Consider the following 8,137-nt stretch of genomic DNA (forward strand, 5'->3'; position numbering starts at 1 on the left):
TAAGACCACCATCACATTAAGCTACACGTCTCTTCTTTTTCTTGCTTCTCCAAGAAACATAGGAATCAACTCCCTTAGTATTATCACCAAAACTTCACCCCGTCCAGACCTTCAAAGACTTAATAATCCCTCATCTCCCCAAATGTCTTACTGCCTTTCTGCTATAGACTTCCTCAACCTCAACACCGCTGACATGTTGGACTGACAATACCAGGTTGTGGGAGGCTGTCCTGTGCCCTGCACGATACTTTGCAGCATCCCTGGCTCTACCCACTAGATGCCAACAGAACTCCCTCCCTGATCGTGAAAATCAAAAATGTCTCCAGACATTGCTAATATTCCCTGGATGGCAAAATCACCCCTGGTTGAGAACCCTTAATCTAGACTAGGGTACTCGTTGTAATTCAGATTCTGGGGCCCTTCCCCCAGAGATGCTGATTTCAGTAGGTCTGGGAGAAAGGGGGCTTGATGTGCATGCTAATGAGAACATCAGGTGGCAATGACACAGGGGACCCATGGAACACACTTAGAGAATGTAGTTCTAAGAGGCGTAGCTCTCAAACTCCAACAAATAGTTGGGGAGATTAGGAACTGCCAGGATAACTATAGTCGAGGATAGCCTGGAGCCCAGGGCAGGAAGGCCCATGCTCCCAGAGAAGCCAGAGCAGAGGTCCTCCAAAGGCCTGGGGAAGGCAGCTTTGCCCAATGACCACAGTAGCTTGAACAAGTAGGTTACCCATTCACACCAGAATTCAGGAATTACACTAATAGAGAACACATGGGTACAGCCAAGGCTGCGTGTAACTAGTACAAAAAACTGGCACTGATACCGTAAATTTCAATATGAAGGTATCCATTTACCTTGTTTTATTGATCATTTCAGTCAAGCACTATGCACCAAAATTATACAAACGATACAAAGTCATTTATAATATTACCTTAAAGACTGACAATATACAATTTATGCAACTAAGATTCTCTTTTAAAAAACCATCCTGTCGGATTTTTTTAGTAACTTACCTTACAGGATCGAAGTAGTAAAACACTAGTTATTTCTGGAATATAACAGTTGTCGAAAATTGAATAGTCACTTGAAGATGTTTTCTTGAGCTTCTTCACTTTGCCTTCATGGCGCATGCTATAAAAATCACTGCCATACCTGGCAAAGCTGAACATCCCCACACCTACAAAAAGAGGACAAGCAGCAACAGAATGAGAGTAAGGTCCCTGAGGAAAGACCAAAGAAAAGATCAAAGAAAGAAGAGCCTGCTGGCCCATCTGGCCAGTGAGTACACCTCTGTGTCACTGTGTCCCCATCATCTGATACACTTATGGTTTGCCACCAAAAAGGAAGATTTTGGTCCCAGATTTCCCTATCAAAATCTTTTGCGGCTATCCACTTTGCCTTGTCCTGTAAAACTTAATGGACTTGAGGTCAAATACTTGAGAAAGTGAAGTTTCAGAGAGTCTTTTCCCACAAAAGAAGTCTTTTTCTGAAAGTAGTAAGTACTCCAAATCAAGTACTCAAAAAGGAATCATAAAAAATAATCACATGGGTCAGGCTTGGTGGCTGACGCTTGTAATCCCAGGACTTCGGGAGGCTGAGGCAGGTGGATCACCTCAGGTCAGGAGTTCAAGACCAGCCTAACATGGTGGTGAAACCCTGTCTCTACAAAAATACAAAAATTAGCCGGGCATGATGGTAGGTGCCTATAATCCCAGCTACTCAGGAGGCTGAGGCGGGAAAATGGCTTGAACCCAGGAGGCGGAGTTGCAGTGAGCTGAGATCGCACCATTGCACTCTAGCCTGGCAACACAGCAAGACTCTGTCTCAAAAAAAAAAAAGAAAAGAAAAAAGAAAATCACATGAACAATAGGCAGTCATTTCACTCTTTAAGGACACACTAAACAGATCTGTTACACGTGTGTCTGGAGGGGTTGCTGGCCTTCCCTCACGCAGCACTGACTGAAGACAACTGCCCTGATGTCTTCAAGACCATGCTTTAAACCACGGCTTTAGACAGAATAACCCCTTCCCCTGCCCCACCCCCACCTCCTTTTTAAAGAACAGCCCAATTCTATTATGTCTCTAGTGTCTGGTGACCAGAATAAATACCCTTGTAACTGACTTCCTGTGTTACATTTAGAGTTATATCAACCATCTCTGCAAGCACAGAGAACACGGTTTGCTACATAACTCACTCTACAGGGTACTGCTTCATAATTCGACTTGTTTACATGATCACTTTTATTTATGTCTCTTGTTCAGTTTTTATTTTAAAGTAATAAATTTTGAAAGAAAATAAACCCATAGTGGGTTTGTTCAATCTAATTTGATTCAAAAACAACTTCCTCACCTCCCTTTACCCAGAAAATGTGGACTGATATTCGAAAATTAGGGTAAACAGCATTCTGGAAGTTAAGAAAACACTAAATCTATTCATGTATCACAAGTAACCCCCTCTGGCCAATCAAGTGTGAGCATATTTCACTACAGTAATACTTTCAGCAAGGACACTTCTTTCTTCCAATAATCCTACAAACAGAAGATTATTTTCTTTCATAGTCAGTGCTTCTCAATTTAAAAATATGAAACTTTGTAAACTTGGAGAAAACAAGACCACTGTGTTAAGATATTGTCACTGTCTAATCCTGCTACTTTCCTATGTCAATCTTTCATGTCATGTAATATTTAAGAAACTTACAAAAAAAGAATTAAAACAGTTTGGAGAAATGTTTCCTGACCTCCTCAAATATGTAAGATAAATTAGCTAGCAATATCTAGATAAATGAAGATATGGTTTTAAAATTATTTTTTTAGCTGGGTGTGGTGACTCATACCTTTAATCAAAGCACTTTGGGAGGCTGAGGCAGGAGGACTGCTTGAGCCCAGGAGTTTGAGATGAGCTTGGGCAACACAGGGAGAACCTACCTTGACAAAAAAAATAAAATACAATAGCTGGGTGTGGTGGTCCTGTGGTCCCAGCTACTCGGGAGTCTGAGACAGGAGGATCCCTTCAGCCCAGGAGGTTGAGGTTGCAGTGAGCCATGATCACACCACTGCACTCCAGCCTCGGTGACAGAGGGAGCCCCTGTCTCAAAAGAAAAATAAAAGGTAGATGAAATTATTTTTCAATATTTCCATCTCTATCAGGTTAGTAATAAAAGAGAAAACTTATGATAAAAAGCTACCTCACACCACCAAAGTCAGTAACAGAGTAGTGACCCACGTCTCCAAGAGTGCATGTTGGTAGGGTCATGGCAGGCTACAAGAATCTCACATAAATGGAGAATAAAGAATAAAGAAATAGGTGGGAAGAGGCTCTATAACCCTACAGCCCCCACCTCTAGTAGAAACATTTGTCCCAAAAAGCTTACGACCCCATACAAATCCTAAGGCTCATGTAACATCCAGACCGACCATAAACTCTCAGGACAGTCCCTGTACTTACTCCCCATCCCCAGAACACTAATGAACCACTCCCCTTGGGGGGCCTTTTCCCTTTCAAGTCTGTCTTGGATTCTTGGGGATGAAGTTAGAGAGGTAAGAGCAAAAATGAAGGGGAGGAGAGAAGTAGAGAGATGACAAAAAAAAAAAAAAAAAAAAAGACCTGTTTCCAGAACCTTTCCCATCCCCAATATTACCATGCAGAGTTCCTAATGAGTCAAGGTTTATTATGTATCTCAAATCAAAGATGGAAGTTTTGACTTTTTAAATTAAAAAACAAAAAACAATGTCATAGGATGAGAAAGAAGCATACACTTAGTCTATGGCTATTCTATCTGTGCAAGATGACTATGAAAAGAATTGAAAAACAATTAGCAAGATTTTCACATCCATTAATGAGAGTTCAAACTGTAATTGCTTTAATTCACCTTGCTACTAAATTACTGACATTTTCTAGCTGTTATGCCGAATGCCTATATATGTGCCAGGCCTATATATGCATTTTTTTTTGAGACAGGGTCTCACTTTATTGCCCAGGCTGGAATACAGTGGGGTGATCACAGCTCACTGCAGTTTCAACCTCCTGGGCTCAAGTAATCCTCTCACCTCAGCCTCCTGAGTAGCTAGGACTACAGGTATGTGCCACCATGCCCAGCTAATTTAATTTTTTTGTAGACATGTGGTCTATGTTGTCCAGGTTTATACACACTTTTTATGTATAGGCACTTTTATGTAAATTATCTCCAAATCACTCCATGATGTGAGTATTGTTACCTTTAAGGTCATGTATGTAGTGAGTGGCCAACCCGAACCTAGATTATCAGAATCTACCAACAGCACGCTTCCCATTATGGCATAATGTCTCAACTGAAAATACTATACAGTTTTAAATATCAATACGGTTCTTGGTTGGAATTTTTTCCCTTCTTTTAACATCTTCAAATATTCTCAAGTTGAAGAAGCTTCTAACAATGCCAAAAAAAAGGAATACCATCTGTCAGAGGCCTGTCCAGAGACAAAATTCCACGAGTCTCTTGGGTAAAGATCAATCATTGTTATTTCCACAATACAGAAGGCATTTTCAGGTTTCTTCTTTTTCAAGAACTTCAGGATGTCCCCTATTTAAAAATACATAAATGTATGAGTGTATATTATATACATATGCTTCCTTTACTCGGTTTAAAGTGCAAAGTTGTGTAATTCACCCACATGAATTTGTAGGTTTTGTGTGTTCTCCTTGACTCTAAAGGAACACCTTGTTGCAGAAACAGGAACTGGTTCTAGGAGTTTTACTCTCAAGCCATAGGAATATGCTTTACAGTAGCCCGTAAGCCATTTAATATATTCTTCACTGATAAGTCTGGTGTTTCCTAGAGAGCCTATAATATGGAAGAACATTTAAAAACAGACTTTAAGATGATTATTCAGTGTTTACCCAGTCTATGAGTAAGAGGATTCAAATTAGAAACAAAACCAACTCTAAATTTTCAATACACCTTTATCATTCATTGGTGTTGCTATGAATTAAAAAGAAACAAAATGTTCTAGGTCAGTTTGGCTACAAAACTTGTACCGTTGCAATGAATATCAAAAATGATCCCAAAACAGCCCATCTGAATCAGACCAATAGCCTGGACTATTCCTGACAACAGCGCCATTGCAAAACCGAACCAACCAGTATTTACCAATGGACTGTATATAAATGCTGCGTTTGTCTGGAGAGGGTGTCTTTCTCTAAGGATCACTGAAGAACTGTTCAAAGTCTTGGGGGGCCTCAGGGTGGGAGGTGATCCAATCTGGAGAATGCAAGGTAATCGGCCCAAAGAGATCACTGGCTGGCTGGAAGGCTTCATTCATTAAACGCTGTTCCCCAGCATCTAATTTCTCATACTGTGACACCAGCACTGGGTTCTTTGAGATGAGAGCTGTTTTTAGTGTCTGTTCGGAGTGCCGTACTATTTGCATCTAACAAAAAAACATAAGTAGTCAAATATAAAAATACACATCCATATTGGGCACTTTACCTATCCTCCATATACAGCTCTGATTTATCCCTAGAATGAAATGACTGATTGCTAATGCTTTAGAGTGGTCACACTTAGAGTGGTTTCCTCACGTCCAATCAATTTCTTGGGGATCTAAGAAATTAAAAAGAAAATCAGGACATCCATTCCTCCATCTCATATGGAACCCGCTCCCATTACAAAAACGAGTGGTGGCCAGGCGTGGTGGCTCATGCCTGTAATTTCAGCACTTTGGGATAGAAGGACTGCTTGAGGCCAACAGTTTGAGAACAGCTTGGGCAACATGGTGAGACCCTGTCTCTACAAAAAATTTAAAAATTCCCTGGGCATAGTGGTGCACACCTGTGGTCCTAGCTACCAGGGAGGCTGAGGTTGCAGTGAGCCATGATCGTGCCACTGCACTCCAGCCTGGGCAAGAGTCCAAAACAAACAAAAAAAACCTCATGGTGACCATAGGAGCAGGACCTCACACCCAATTTCCTTCGTTCAGGGAATAATAGTATTAGCCTGGCACGGTGGCTCATGCTTATAATCCCAGCACTTTGGGAGGCCAACGCAGAAGGATTACTTGAGCCTAGGAGTTTGAGATCAGCCTGGGCATCATGGCAAAATCCCATATCTACAAAAAAATTAGCCGGGCATGGTGGTGTGCACTTGTAGTCCCAACTACTTGGAAGGCTAAGGTTGGAGGATCATCTGCGCCCAGGAGGTCGAGGCTGCAGTGGGCCGTGATCGTGCCACTGCACTCCAGCCTGGGCAACAGAGACTTTGTCTCAAAAAATAATATTATGAATTGACTCATTAGTGCCACATGAAAAATACTCATCGTTTCTAATGTGACTCAAAGATCTTCAACATCAAATAAAAACAAAACTAATGTAAGCCCTATCATTTCTGCAATTTAACTGCAGGCTGAGAAGCTACAGCTTAGCCACTGAAGTTTACGGCCTCAAAGTCATGTCACATTAGGGAAGACATCAGATGACTAATCAAAAGCCAGACTCACAATGACAGGTTTCTTCCATTCACATCGTGTTCCTATGTAGAGCTTTCATCCTTCCTCTTGAATGGGTCAGATGTTCCGCCACGAGGCTTTTTGAATTAGACAAGGAAAAAATTGAACATCTCTGTCTGGATCATCTCTGTCATATTTCCTAATTATCTAGATTTTGCCAGTTTAATGATAGACAGCTGATGGGAAAACTTAAGCTAATGTCTGTTCTGATTGAACCTCTGAATTCTGGGGTTGAAGAGGCTGGTTGAAATTCCAGATCAAATGTCTCTGTACTCAAAGCTCTGATATGAGCATAGGCTCATCCTCACTCCCACACAACTGGGCTGAAATCTGACTTCTACAGGACAAAATATAAAACAAGATGTACCTTCCTGTAGTCTACCTACCTTGATTAGGAAGGAAGGCTCCCACGGAAGCTTTTATCTTACAAGGACGGACATGTCTGGGCCTGGCCGGAAGTAAGTTGTGGAGTGTGCCTTCATCTTAATATTAAAAAGGCAGTGTGAAAGGTCAGGAGGCCTCCTCTTGCCTCCCAAGCCTAATCTAGGGAAGCTGCGGGAGAAGACAGGCAGGGGGCGGAGAATTCGGTCACTGCAGTGGGCTGGAGGCCTGGGATGCTTTGGTCCCAAAACCAGAACATCCCGGGCAAACCGGGAGGAGTTGGCCACCCTGGCTGGTGGCCTATAGCAACTCGCACTGTGGGCTCTGGTCTGTGCAGGCACAACCCAGTCTCCGGCTGGGGGTGGAGTGGGGGTTCCCCGGGTACTCTCGCTTCGCCTCTTCTTCCCCCAGGAGCCTCTGGAAAGGCCTCCCTGGCTCCCCAGAGGCACTCCGCCCCCGCAGTCCCCGCGGCTTCCGCCACGTCCGCCCCTCCTACATCCTCATCCCTCTCCACCGACCGCGACTGGCCCCCGCCTCTACGACCCGGCTGCCCCGCCTAGGGTTCCCCGCCCAGCTCTGACAGCACCCGCGAACCGCCCTGACTCAACAGTCCTCGACACCACCCACCCGCGACTGCTCTCACGCGCGTGCGCACCACGTCTCTTCGCACTACGCCGCGCCACGCCCACTGGCGCCACGCCCCTTCGCGCCACCCGCCGCTCCGCTCCGTCGCTCCAGCCCTGTGAGCCCCGCCCCACTCGCGACCCGCTCGCGCCACGCCCCTGAGCGCGAGGCCGCCTGGGCAGGCGCAGAGCTGGAGTTCGGCGGCTGCGGCCGGCCTCTTCCAGAGTCGCAAGGGGGCTATAACCCCCAGCCGTCCGCCCCGTCAGTCGCCAGTTCCCTGCCTGCCCTCGTGGGGGCTCCGGGCCTGGTTTTCGAGAGCCACAGACGCGCTCGCGTCTTCGGGGTTGCCCGTGTGGGACTGCTTGGCAGGCCGCGGGTTTGAGAGGCGTCCAGGCGTGACGAATGCAACCAGCGTGGCCCCAAATGAGTCGGCGGCCGCCACAGGTTGATGTAGAGCCGCGGCGCTCCCCGGGACCGTCACCCGCAGGACTTTCCCTTCTTTATTTGTTGGGGGCGGTGGAGGCTGGAACCCAGACGCTCAAGTGTGGGGCGCGTCCTCGTGGCGTCCCCTCGTGGCGTCCCTGGCGAAAACCCGGATGCCAGGAGGGACAGTGAGGTCGGAAAGGCACCGCGGGGCCTGCATTA

The 8,137-nt window shown here is 45.2% G+C and overlaps 1 pseudogene across 1 annotated transcript; it reads right to left on the bottom strand.

The window, feature by feature from the left end:
• Nucleotides 1–1,020: 1,020 nt before the first annotated feature.
• On the bottom strand, nt 1,021–7,676 carry LOC112617902 (annotated as a pseudogene). The gene is made up of 5 exons (XR_003117982.1): nt 6,874–7,676; nt 5,134–5,413; nt 4,654–4,827; nt 4,440–4,566; nt 1,021–1,184 (listed from the first exon to the last, which is right to left on the bottom strand). The product of XR_003117982.1 is annotated as an archaemetzincin-2-like (transcript).
• Nucleotides 7,677–8,137: the final 461 nt, after the last annotated feature.

The sequence above is a fragment of the Theropithecus gelada genome, unplaced genomic scaffold (genome assembly GCF_003255815.1).
Source record: "Theropithecus gelada isolate Dixy unplaced genomic scaffold, Tgel_1.0 HiC_scaffold_59, whole genome shotgun sequence".
NCBI lineage: Eukaryota > Metazoa > Chordata > Mammalia > Primates > Cercopithecidae > Theropithecus > Theropithecus gelada.